Raw genomic sequence first — 13,961 nt, forward strand, 5'->3', positions numbered from 1 at the left:
TGCGACCTTCTGCTGCAGTACCACAAGTGTGCCACAAAGTTTTCAGCACTAATGCGTGCAGCCCACATCTCTCTCTCTCTCTCACCATCGCCTCCTACCTCAAAGCGCGATTCAGAGGTTCACTTACCCAGGGAGACAGTTATGCACCCTTCCTTTCTTCAAAATCATCGGAGTCTTGAACATTATCAACGCCAATGAACACAATGAACGCCGATGGCCTAAAGAAAAAGTGGCGAGCACTCGGTTTCGGCAGCAGCGGCTGAGTGAAGGCATAGCTTTCACGTGGTTTCTCCTCGGTTCAAGGTCAAACCCGCGCACGCGGCGAAGCTAGAGAGGGGAGTAGCAAAGCTTTCGCTTTGAAACTATGTAGACAACAGCTGCCGCACCTCCTCGCTGATGTTAATTTCTTAGTTGCATGGTGTGGGTAACGACCAAACTATTGCACTCACAGGGTTGACAACAGATTGTTGCCCGCTTTTCAGAACAATTAAATCTTCGGGGAGGCACACGTTGGCTCTCTAACGCACTGCAAACACTCAGCAGTCTAAAAATGCTTAATTTTAGCTCTAGTCAAATGTTTCCGCCGTTCGGTAAATGAACACGCCACCTTGTGCCGGGGAGGAAAGGTGACACATTTAACCAAAATGCGTCCCAATCTGCCTCACTAGTCACTGGCGTTATTGGGCGTGCGAAAAAGAAGCTTATTTCGACACTTCATTCGGACCAGTTCACGGACAGCTCCAATACCAATATGCACAAAGCCGCGGAATTTCGCGACAACGGCAACTCCAGCGGCTGAGCCGTGGCCGGTAAAAAAATGACGAGCGTTAATACAAGAAGCACCAAAATCATAAAGGGTGTCTGCCTAGGGGGACTAACTGCATCACACTATCATGGTTCTTCACAGAGCAACCATTATTCCACAACATTGATACTGCCCTTATAAAAAAGGTCTATAGACAGTCTGTAGACTTCTTATAGACTATTGCATTCCTATAGATACTTTTTTGTCTATCCGTAGTCTGTAGACTCTAGACAGGCAAAATTCAACTGAAACTGTATGGCCATAAATATAAAGATTGTCTTTAGACTGTCAATGGGATTTGTGTTGCTATAGACTGTTCTCTCTTGTTTCTTTATAGAGAGATTATGGACTTTGTAGACAGAAGTCAATGGAGAGTCTCTACACTGTGTATAATTTTTGTAAGGGTTCAGGGAGGGTCAGCACTCCTGGGTGCCTTCGCACGAAGCAAATTAGATAGAGTAGTTCCAAGTCTATTCTTATTCGCGATTTAGACTCTCCGTTATTTCTGAGGAGAAGAAAGGCGCATTAAGGGCCTTATTTTGTCGGCGAATACCTCAACTGCACAGTGAGCCCCCTTTCTTCCTCCACCCCACCAATTAAAAAACCTTGAAAGCTAAATACTGCAGTTTTCAGCCAGCGTTTGTGTGTGTCATTTGTCCTGTCCTAGTTCAGTATGTCATCGAAATCACTCTCCAGTTCATTTCGTGCAAACGCACAATGGGGGACGACATTTGAAACAGGAAGTATTTCGGTCATTTACCTTATTTTCATCTCTGAATCACACTCTGGTGGATGCGAATCAGTGATTACTCAATATTGGCCAGTACGGGTTGCTGGTAATGCGGTTTTCGGTATATAGTAGCATGCTGCCAAGATCTTGCGTATCCCTGTGGAACACTTTTACCACACGGCAGCATTTTTAGACAGAAATCAAGCAAGGTTGCACTGAATTCTACTACAACCGATCGCTCGAATCGGAGGGTGGCTTTACTGCCTCCAGTTTACACACAATTAGCCCTGAAATGATTGCTGAGGTTGCTTTATGGGTTGCCAACTCTAGGATTAAAAATGTGCACTTGGTAAATTTGCATTAAGCGAAGCAAACCAATCACCTGCTGTTGTGACCACCTGTAGTGCGCTTGCTCTGACCTGCTCGTCCGCGCGACAAACCTGTAGAAAATGTCAATGAACCAGGAAACAGGATCGACAGAAGTGGCTCACCGGGCCGTTGCAGTAAGATGGAGGCTGCGACACTGTCTCCACTGTGGCTCACATTTTGGTGCAACCACGCGCATATTGCAGACGACTAAGCGAGCTTCCAGGGCAGGCTCCATCGAACATCTTGTCGTGGCTGGCCATTCTGCAAGTGCAAGAGTAAAGTGTAGTATTCAGTACGAGGCAAAAAAAATGGCTGGGGTTCAAAGTGGCTTGAGCCTAGTTGTACGAGTGAAAGCTCTAATAGGTGTGGCCTCCAGTGTCTCAAATTCTGTCTCTGTGAATGATGAAGGTAAAGGGTCAAGGTCAGGTATCCAATGGTCATAGTGATAGGATCAAGTGACCATAATACCATAGCTTGGACCATAACACCACGCAGTTCAGCTCGGCTGGACCTGGTGAGGTATTGGAGGTCACTCTAGATGTGGTGCCCATTGTCTCAAATCAAACGTCAAGGTCAGGGTCAAATGTCAAGGTCAGCTACTCAATGATCATAGTCATAATCACGTGTTCATGCTACGATAGCTAGGGCCATACCACCATGCTGTGAAGTTTGGTTTACTTCTTGTGAGGCATTGAAGGGCATATTCTCATCCACATCGAAATCAGAAGTTGAACCCCGAGCCATGCTCTCGCTTTAAATGTACACCGGGTCTGAATGATATGACTTCTGTTTGCAGAAATGAAATAAGCCGAGGCACTATTCAATTTTCACCTCGTGGTTTGCTTTGTGCGGTCAAGAGAACCGTAAGTGTAAAGAATTTTTTCAGTCAGAAAAGGGCACTTTAAAAGCAAAGCTTTGGTATTGCGATCTTCGGACGAAATTGATAGAAATTCATGATTCTACGGACACTCGTTTTCTGCTTTTTTTGCAACAGCGGACACGTTGGCGCCCATGTTTATGAAACCTTACATACAGTCGTGTTCTCTTCACGAATGTTGCCCTCAGCATTTATTAATGCTTGGGCCGCAAAAGGAAGGGATGAAAAAAATCAGTACCTCCACTTTATGCTTCCTATCGTGCCCGCATTCAAAAGATAAGGTGAAGTTTTGTAATAGCGCTGCGAGATTACAGACAATCATGATGACATTAAGAAGCAAATTAGCCTATGGTCAAGTTCAGGCAATTAGATTGAGCTGAGGTAAAGACCAAGTCGAAGGCTGTCAACCACCTCGAAGCTCAAAAAGGATTAATTATTGTTTTCCAAGAAATGCGCCAATTGTAGGAATCTGGTTTAAATTCGCACATTATCGCTGGATATTTTTAACACACGGCTTACTCCCAGAGATTTTGACTGGAAAGCAATCGGTGTTGAGAATATGTTGACATGTAACTTTGCAACCAGGTGCCACATACTGACGAGTACATGGGGTGCAACAAGTATGTCGGGAACTGGGATAACTTGGCTGGAAAGGGTTAAATAGCATGCGATACGAAGCCTCTCTCAGACCCACGCCGGTCCAATGAAGCTCCTCCTCGACCCCACCTACGATACCTGGATTCAGACACCAGGCGAAACGTGTAACAATTGATGGGCACTGCTAGACTCGCTTCAGACTTCCGCCAAGAAATCTGGCTTTTTGCACCACCTTTAACCAACCCCTCATAGCAACCTTCTGCCTTTAAGCCACGAAGCGATGCCCTTGCGTAAACATAGCTTCACTCACTCACTTTTTCTTAAATGTAAAATGTTTTATTCTTCTATCCACTCTATACGCTCTGTATAGTGCTGGATATGTTCGGAGTTTTCATGCAAGGTGCGACAGTGTTCATCGTTGTCAGATGTGTTTGTAGATGAGTTAATAGGGGCGGTTTTAGAAAGTGTGCGTATGCTAGTTAATCAGGGTTCGATGTCGTTTTGTCGAATAATTACTAAAGCTGCCAGAGGTGCTGGTGAGACTACCTACTCATATTATGCCACATTAAGGAGGCACACGAAAGAACTCTGCATGACTATTCACCCGTGCCGCCTCAAGAAGCACGTCGCCTTTCTCGCCAACTTGCTTCTGGGTCAACACGGAGGCTGTTTGCCACGTTCAGGGCATGGAAGACGACATCTACAGCCATGAAGAGGATCGCAGTGAAAGCATCCATCCACATCCAAGACGCCGAATGCTGCCTGCGAAAACCAAGAATACAGATTTGTAAATTGGGAACAGTTTCAGTGACTTTGTACACTCATAGCCTGAAGAAAGTAAGCGATGGGTTGCGATTTTTCTTACACCCATGTGGCGGATTTTTCTCGCGTTTGTCTGTACACAGTAGGAAGGTAGAAAAACAATTCGTCATCTGGCATGCGTGTCGCTCGTCTCCTCATGGCCTCCTCCGGGTGCTCCACGTGGCATTCTAATGCAATGGCAGCGACTCCCCTCTGAAAACACCTCATTTAGTGCTTACCTCCAGTAAGTGGAATTTCAAGGACATCTGTGAGTGGCGCGGGTTAAAAAATTGTGCAGAAAACACATGTGTGATGCAGGTGAAAATTTATGAAGCGTAGTGTCTGTTGCTGAAAGATGTCCCGAAGTACGGAATGTCTTGCATCAGATCGACGCTTTGATATAACAAACCGGCGCATCACACTACATGTGCCATATATTTTCACAGATAACATTTGCGAACTTCACTATAAAGCAACTAGACGGCAACCAAATTTCTTTTCTTTAACTCTTTGCTTCAAGACACATCACCTACCCGGTCTGGGCTTGAGGTTGAGCTCTGGTGGTGGTGCAAACCATAATCCCAGAGTCATCTTCAGTAGGAGGAAACTGTTCTTGCTCGGAAATCTGCGGTTCGGACTGATGGCCGCGATTGGTCTGAAAAAAAAAATGTCGCGCCCTCATTGTGACACCGGCGCCACGTTAAGCTTAAACAAAACCTAACTGGCGCGAAACTAAACTATGAACGAGAGCATGTCTGACATTTTTGGACAAAATTTTTGAATATTGAAAAACTCTATAGTGGTATAAAAATGTTGCTGGCAATTGTCCATTCTTCTGATATGTGGCTAAATCTTTCTCTGTAGTGTTTCCGTCACTCATATCGAGAGGTTAAGAGTGCCTAGAAAACTGACAGGGAAGACTTTTCGCGATATCAGGTCAACAGGAAAAAAAAAAACTTCCAGCAATTTTACAGTCTGACTTTTAACGTGTTTATATTGATCGCATGGGGCATTTACGTTGCTATAAAAAACCAAAAGGGAATGCTTTTGGAGATAAGAGTAACAATAATAGCAAAAAAAATCGAAAGACTGCCGTCGGTTTGTCTGCGGATATATTCATTGCTGTACCTAAATCTTATATTACATGAAAAAAATGGACTCCATAAAATATTTCCGGCTCAAATGCTTTTGTCCAGAATCAGGGTACATATCCAAAACGCCGATTCTTGCAAGAGCCACGCGCAGAAGTATTCGCGAGTCTGTACGATCAGTGAAACTAAGAATATGCACTCCCAAGCTCTGAGAAAAAAAATATGCACGCATGCCTGAAAATTTACTTTCTAGCAATAACCAAGAGCCCAGTGAAGATAACATCATACTGCTGGGTACCATTACAATGGCTACTATGTTGGCTGGATCGCTGCTTTTTTTACTGCAATGAGTGGCGTGGGATCTTCTGTGGTAAAACAAATTGAGAAAACTATTTCGTTAAGCTCCGTGGAGTGTTTTCGGTGCGGTTGGTCGAACTGCGGGCCGTGTTGACTTCCTCGAGCTCTCAAATGCACCGCGAACCCTTGGAAGAACGCATTGGTCGATTTCCCCCGCATCCAGATGTGGTCTGCACACGGTAGGAAATTGAAGGCAACGAGGCATGGCATTGACAGAACTGCTTTCGCTTATTGCGTGCCAATATAAGCACAGCTTTATAGTGGCTTGCTGCTTGAGTGGGAGGACTTGTGCATTAACTCAGCGAGAAGTTGACACGCATGCGTACCTTGAGTGGCGAGTCGAACCAGAGCTTTCCACACGAAGGCGACCACCAGGTGGAACCTTCATGGCAGTCAATCGCAGCCACACCGTGCACATGATCAGTGACGCCGACTGCCCGAGGCCCGCATTCTCCGCTCGGGGATTCGTGTTACGCCAGTGCGATGCCGGGACAAGCTTCTCATATTTGGCCCAGCGTTCTGCAGAAAGATCATTGGACGTTCATGGCGTTGACCATAATCAATGCTTCTTGAAATACCGCAGCGGTCAGGGACTTTAGAATCCAATGACGTAAATCAGCTGCCTATGACACAAAAGTTGTTTGCACATCATGGGTAAATAGCATCTCCCTTCCGTTCAATGTATGGAATGAGCCCAGTGCTTGCCATTGCTAACGGAAGCCAGCCTAGCAATGGGTATTGTAGTACTGAAAGGAGGTGATGAATAAAAAGAAGAGTTTATTCCCTCAAGATAATGGCACCGAAAAGAGGTCAGTATAGTTTGTTTAGCTTGTAACCTGGTCGCATGAAGCACGAGGTGCTCGCCTGATGAGCTCGTAAATAACATTCACTCTGAATTTTTTCTTCCCGCTTGCTTCGCGCATCGTAGCCTTTTAATGCCTGCATTACAAAGGATGGGACACAAAAATAACTACCTCCACACTAAGCTTCCTATCGTGTCTGTTTTCAAAAGACTTCGAAATTTTTGATAACGCCACCAAATTAGAGAAGCAAGTGTGCTCAAATTAAACAGCAGTTACGCAATTAGTAGCAGCTGAGTAAAAGACCATGTCGAAGGCAATGAGGCCCCTCGAAGCCCAAGCAGTAATTATTTTTTGTCCAACAAATGCCATGCCTCATTTTAGAAACGAGTTGTTGGACTCGGGCTTCAAGTCATACGTTCGAGCCGCCTGTTTCTTTTTTAGAGCTTGCTCACACTTACTCCAAAGATTTTTACTGGAAACCTCTGGGTGCTGAGAACATAGTGACATGAAATATTGCGACAAAGTGGCACATATTGACGACTAGAAGGCGCGGAACAAGAATGTCGCTAATTGACATAAGTTGCCTGTACAGGGTTAAAAAGGAATTGATACGAAGCCTCTCAAAGTAGGATGCCAGACCTAGAAAGGCCCACGTCGACGGCACCAACGAGGCCTGGATTTGACCACCGGGCGGATCGTCTTAGTATTCAAGGGCGCTGCTAGACTCACTTCAGACTTATGCCAAGGAATCGGGTTTTTTGAACCAGCTTTAACCCACCTCTTCCCGTCCTTCTGCTTTCACGCGTAGAAGCCAGCACATTACATAAACATAGCTTCACTCACTCACTTTTTATTTAAAGTAAAATATTCTTCTGTTATCTATAATATATTCTCTATATAGTTGTGGATACGTTAGGAGTTTTCTGTTCCTCTTGCCTGTTCAGGAGATAAGAGGCTACAGCATTCAACATTGTCGACGCATTTGTAGATAAGTTAATAGAGGGGGTTGTCAAATGTCTGTGTCTAATGATGCTAGTGATTCAGAGTTCGATGTCCGTTTGTTCAACAATTACTAAAGCGGCAGTAGGTGCCAAACAGATTACCTAGTTTTGTTATGTCACAGTCAGTAGGCACACAAAATAAAGCACGGCTATTCACCCGCGTCGCCTAAAGAATAAATTTGAACTGTAGCAGATCGTATTTCTCGCCAACTTACTTCTGAGTCAACACGGAGTATTGTCGTTTGTCCAATGTATGCGTCTAACGACGGGAGCTAATCAGAGTTCGATGTTCAAAAATTATTAAAGCGGCGGGATGTGCCATAGAGACTACCTAGGCATCTTATGTAACAATAAGCAAGTACCCAATACAGAACTCCACGTGAATACTCACCCGTGTCGGCACAAGAAGCAGGTGACCTCTCAAGCCAGCTTGCTTCTGGGTCAACACGCAGGATGTGCTTGGCAAGTTCATGGCAGGGAAGAAGGCATCTACCCCCATGAAAAGGATCACAATGAAGGCATCCATCCACATCCAAGGCGCCGAGTGCTGCCTGCGGAAACCAATAATACAAATTTCTAATATGGGTACAGTTGTGGTGATATATTACGCTGATGGTAGCCTGAAGATTTTAAGTGATAGGTTGCGACCTTACATACACCCATGTCACGGATTATACTAGCTGTATTAGTCTGTACACGGTGGGTAGATAGAAAAACGACTAGTTATTATCTGGCATATGCGCCGTTCATCTCGTCATGGTCTTCGGTTTCTCCACGTAGCTGTCTAATGCACTGGCTTTGACTGACCTCTGCAAACATCTCTTAGAATGCTTATTTTCAGTAAGTGGAATTCCAACGACATGTGTAACTGCTGCGCGTGTATAAGTAGTGCGGAAAAAGAGGTATGACGGAGCTGAAAATTTATGAGGCGTGGTGTCTGTTGCTTAAAGATGTCCTGAATTACGAAATGTCTAGGAAGGTAATCTTGCTGGGAAGGTCGTGGTGCCTAGCGGTGCGCATGATCGGTCTGAAACAAAAAGTTTGCACACTCATTGTGACATCGGCACCAAGATACGCTGAAACAAAACCGAACCGGCGCGAAACTGAAATAAAAACGTGAGCTCTTTCGACATTATTGGTCAAAATCATGAATGTTGAAAAACTGTACGGTAGTGGTATAAAATTGTTGTAAGTTACGGTCAATTCTCCTGATATGTAGCTAAATTTTTCTGTTATAGTGTTTCTATCTAGCCGCCGCAGTGGCTGAGTGGTTACGTCACTCGGCTGCTGGCCCTAAAGACGCGGGTTCGATCCCGGCTGTGGTGGTCGAATTTCGATGGAGGCGAAATTCAAGAGGCCCGTGTTCTGTGCGACATCAGTGCAGGTTAAAGAACCCCAGGTGGTCGAAATTTCCGAAGACCTTCACTACGGCATCCCTCATAGCTTGAGTCGCCTTGGGACATTAAACCCCAATAAAACCAGACCAGTGTTTCCATCGCTTGCATCCAGCCGTTAAGACTGGCGTAGAAAGCAACGGGGAATGCTTTTGGCGATAGAAAAATGGTTAACAGAAAAAAAGAAAGCATGCCGTTCGTCAGGTGTGTAACGCAACCTTTCAACGGGTTTCCATCGATTGCATCGAGCAGTTAAGGCTCCTATAAAAAAGCAAAAGGAAACGCTTTTGACGAAAGCAGTAACGTTAATAGAAAAAAAATTGCAAGGCTGCCGTCGGGTGGCCTGGGGAGGTTTTGGTAATTTTTAAAATCATGTTTTATATGAAAAATAATATTGAGTCCATAAACATTTTCTCTCATACAAATGATTTGGTTGAGAATCAGGGTACACGTTGAGATTTCTACGAGAGCCACGGGCAAAAGTATTCGCGAATGTGCACGATCAATGAAACCCAAAATATGCACTTCCAAGTTCTGAGAAACAAAATACACGTATGCCTGAATATTTTGTTTCTAACCATAACGAGCCCTGTTAGGATAACATCATACTGCTGGGTACCGTTACAATATATTTTACGTTGGCTGGGTCGCTTTTTTTTTGCCTGCAATCAGCACTTTGGGAACTCCTGTGGCGAAATGAACTGATAAACTCCGATTTACTCAATATGTCCGGAGTGTTTACGTTGCAGTTTGTCGCACTCTTGGCGAAGCCTTGGTAGAACACATTCGTCGATTTCCACTCCATCCAGACGCGTCCGGCGTGCGGTAGCGGATTCCACGCCAGGCGGCAGTTCAGTGACACAACAGCTTTCCCATAATGCGTGCTAATATACGCACAACCGCATCCTGCATTTTCGCAAGTGCCGGAGGAACTGTGCATTGGCTTAGTGAGTAGTTCACACGCATGCGTATCTTTGGTGCCGAGCCCGACGAGAATCTTGCACTCGAATCTCGATCGCCGCCACCACGTGGGGCCTGCAGGGCAGCCAGTGTCACGAAGCCGTAACCTGCTGCCAGACCACACACGTGATGGGTGACGCCGACTGCCTGTCGCACGGAGTCGGCGCTGTCGGGTTTCATCGGCTCTGCTTTGATGCAGGGACATGCTTTTCATACTTGGCCCAGCCGTCTGCAGAGAGACATCGTTGCGTGTTCATGGCTTTGAGCATAATCAATTATTCTTGAAACACCGCTGCACTCCGGTGCTTTACTAACCAATGCTGCAAAAAAACTGTCAGACAAAAGCTGTGTTGCACATCATGCGTCAGTGGCATCCTCCTTGCATTCCATGTATGGAATGAGCCCGGTTCTTGCCCACTGCTGACGTAAGACAGCCTAGCAAAGGGAATAGTTGTACTTAAAGAGACTATGAAAAAAATAGAGCTTATCGACTAGTAATAATGGCACCGAAAACAAGTCAGTATAGTTTGTGCAGTTTGCAAGCTGGTCTCCTACAGCATCAGGTGCTGGCTTCATGTGCTCTTAAATTTAACATTCACTATTAGTTTTTTCTTCCCAGCTTGCTTCGCGCGTCGTAGCCTTTTAATGCCTGCATTACAAAGGAAGAGATGAACTAAATCAGTGTCTCCACACTTAGCTTCCCAACGTGCCCACTTTCATAACGATAATTTAAAATTTCTGAAAGCGCTGCCAAATTTTAATTGCAATAGTGCTCACATTAAGCTGCAATTACCCAGTTAGTTAGAGCTGAGTCAAAGACTAAGTGGAATTCAATGAACCATCACGAAGCCCAAAAGACAGTTACGCTTTGTACAAGAAATTTTAGAAAGGAATTTTTGGAATCAGACTTGAAGTCACACATTAGCACCAATTTGTCTTTTTCGGACAGCTTACTTCTAATGATGCCCTTCGCCTTTTGACCTTTTGCACCACCTTTAGCCCCTTCCCATCCTTCCGCGTTTAGGCCTAGAAGCCACCACTTTACAAAAGCTTAGCTTCACTCACTCACTCACTTTTTATTGTGTTTTTTGTTAAGTAAAATATTTTATTCATCTATCTATAATATATGATCCGTGTAGAGCTCGGTACGTTCGATTTTTCCGTACTTCTTGCATTTTCAGGATTTAAGGACTGCAGCGGTGGCCAACTGGTGTAGCATCGGCCTCGCATGCAGGAGGTGCGGGGTTCGATCCCCAGTGTCACCGGGAACCCACCGGTGATACAATGGGTACAAGCTTTCCCCCTGCCTAGTGCTCAGCTGCTTTAGGTTGAAATGCTTGGGAAATGAGTCTTTCACCCCACCTTGATTAATCAAAATACCTTGTGCCATGGCGTTCTTTGGACTAAGATGCCCTTTTACCATAAAAATCCATAATCATGGTCAAAATCATGTTGAGGAGATAACCATAGTGTTCATCCCTGCCATTTCAAGCAATTTACTTCGTATTTCTAGCCAACTTACTTCTGAGTGAACACGGAGGCTGCGTGCCAAGTTCAGGGCACGGAAGACATCTACCGCCATGACGGGGATCACAATGAAGGCATCCATCCACATCCAAAGCGCCGAATGGTGCCTGCGGAAAACAAGATTACAAATTTGTAATATGGGTACAGTTGTGGTGGCACTATACGCTAATAGTAGCCTGAAGATATTAAGCAATGGGTTGCGACCTTACTAACACTCATGTTACGAATTATTCTACCGTTCTAAGTCTGTACATTTTTTGATGTATAATAATGGCTAGTTCTTATCTGGCATGTGCGTCGTTCATGTCCTCATGGTCTCCGGTTGCTCCATGTGGTTAACTGCTGCACTGGCGGTGACTCACCTCTGAAAACATCTCATAGAAAGCTTATCTCCTGTAATTGGAATTTCAACGATGTCTGTGACTGCCACGCATGTATAAATTGTGTAGAAAACAGAGGTATGACGCAGCTGAAAATTTATGACACATTGCGTCTCTGGCTTAAATTGGTCCTGAATTACGAAATATATCTCAGCAGATCGTTGCTTCGATTTATCAGACCTGCGCATCACACTTCATGTTCTATTTATTTTTAGAGATAACTTCTGCAAACATCATTGTAAAGTAACTAGACGACACCCGAATCTCTTTGCTTTAACTCTTTGCTTCAACACACATCACTTACCCGGCTTGGGCTTGAGCTTGGACTGCTGCAGGTGCTGCCGTCATCCCGCAGTCATCTGCATTAGGAAAGGAAAGTGTTCTTTCTCTCAAGGCCGCCATGCATACCGGTGCTCGCGAATGGTCTGAAAAAACAAAACAAAAACGTCGCACCCTTATTGTGACACCAGCGCAAGGTTGAGCCGAAAAAAATAATCCGAGCCGGCGCGAAACAAAACTAAAAATGCGAGCTTGTTCGACATTCTTGGGCAAAAATTTTCAGTGTTTATAAACTGTGTGTAGTGGCATGAATATGTTATATGTAATAGTCAGTTCTTCTGATATGTAGTTAAATATATATCTGTTATAGTGTTTCCATCGCTCGCATAAAACAGTGAAGAGTGCAGTAGAAAACCAAATGATAACGCTTTTTCAGATAGTAAAATGGTTAACAGCAAAAAAAAAAACCTATACTCCTATAAAAAAGAAAAGGGGAACGCTTCTGCTATAGCAGTAACGTTAGTATAAAAATATTGATGCTGCAGTCGGGAAGTCTCCAGAGGTATTGGTAATTCTTAAATCTTGTAATATTTGGAAAAAAAATTGACTTCATATTGTTTCCTGCGTAAATATGCTTTTGTCGAGAATGAGGGTACACATCGAGATTTCTGCGAGAGCCACGGGTGGAAGCATTCGCGACTGTGCACGATCAATGAAACCCAATATATGCACTTCCAAGTTCTGAGAAACGAAATATACGCATGCCTGAATATTTATTTTCCAACCGTAACATCGAGCCTTATGAAGATAACATCATACTGATGGGTACCATTACAATATATTCTACGCTGGCTGGGTCGCTTTTTTTTTTTGCCTGCAATCAACGCCTTGGGAACTCCTGTGGGAAAAGGAACTGATAAACTCAGATTTCCTCAAGATGTGAGGAGCGTTTAAGCTGCGGTTTGTCGCACTCTGGGCAGTGTCGACTTCCTGGGGATCACAAATGCCCCGAGTGGCGTTGGTAGAACGCATTTGTCGATTTCCACTCCATGCAGATTTCAGGCGTGCTGTAGCGAATTCCAGGTAGGCCAGTAACACAACTGCTTTCGCAAAATGCATGCCAATATATGCACATAACTTTATCGTGGTTTAATGCAAGTGCCGGAGGAACTGTGCATTGGTTTAGTGAGTAGTTGACACGCATGCGTACCTTTGGTGCCAAGCCCGACGAGAATCTTGCACTCGAATCTCGATCGTCGCCACCACGTGGGGCCTGCATGGCAGCCAGTGTCACGAAGCCGTAACCTGCTGCCAGACCCCGCACGTGATGGGTGACGCCGAGTGCCCGTTGCACAGAGCCACTGCTGTTCGAGTCCAACTGCTCCGCATTGATGCAGGGACATGCTTTTCATACTTGGCCCAGGCGTCTGCATCGTTGAGTGTTCATGGCATTGAGCGTAATCTATGGCTCATTCAACACCGCTGCGCTCTGGTCATTTACTAACCAATGCTGTAAAAAAAGCTGCCTGTCAGGCAAAAGTTGTATTGCACATCATGCGTCAGTGGCATCTGCCTCCCATTAAATGTATGGAATAAGCCCGGTGCTTCCCCATTGCTGACGCAAGCCAGCCGAGCAAAGAGAATAGTGGTACCTAAAAGAATTTATTTAAAAAGAGTTTTTTTCACTAATAGCATTGGCACCGAAAACATCTCTGAACATTTCGTGCAGTTTGTAACCTTGCCTCCTTACAGCATAAGGTGGTGCATTCCTGTGCCCTTAAATTTAACAATCACTCTGAATTTTTTCATCCCAACTTCCTTCGCGCATCGCATCGTAGCCTTTTAATGCCTGTATTAGAAAGGAAGTGATGAAAAATTCAGTACCTCCACACTAAACATCGTGAGCGCTTTCAAAAGATGATTCGATATTTTTGATAGCACTGCCAAATTGGAGATGTAAGAGTGTTCACATGGAGCAGCAATTATGTAA

General features: G+C 44.7%; 1 protein-coding gene and 1 long non-coding RNA gene across 2 annotated transcripts in view; one reads left to right on the top strand and one right to left on the bottom strand.

Moving 5' to 3' along the window:
- LOC144102346 (uncharacterized) overlaps positions 1 to 13,961 on the top strand; it is a 219,001-nt gene that overhangs the window by 51,643 nt on the left and 153,397 nt on the right. The gene's annotated exons all lie outside the window — the stretch shown is intronic.
- Positions 2,035 to 4,764, bottom strand: LOC144100874 (uncharacterized). Its single transcript, XR_013307877.1, has 3 exons — positions 4,713 to 4,764; positions 3,983 to 4,140; positions 2,035 to 2,165 (listed from the first exon to the last, which is right to left on the bottom strand). It is a non-coding gene; the product is annotated as an uncharacterized LOC144100874 (long non-coding RNA).

Source organism: Amblyomma americanum, chromosome 8, assembly GCF_052857255.1.
Source record: "Amblyomma americanum isolate KBUSLIRL-KWMA chromosome 8, ASM5285725v1, whole genome shotgun sequence".
NCBI lineage: Eukaryota > Metazoa > Arthropoda > Arachnida > Ixodida > Ixodidae > Amblyomma > Amblyomma americanum.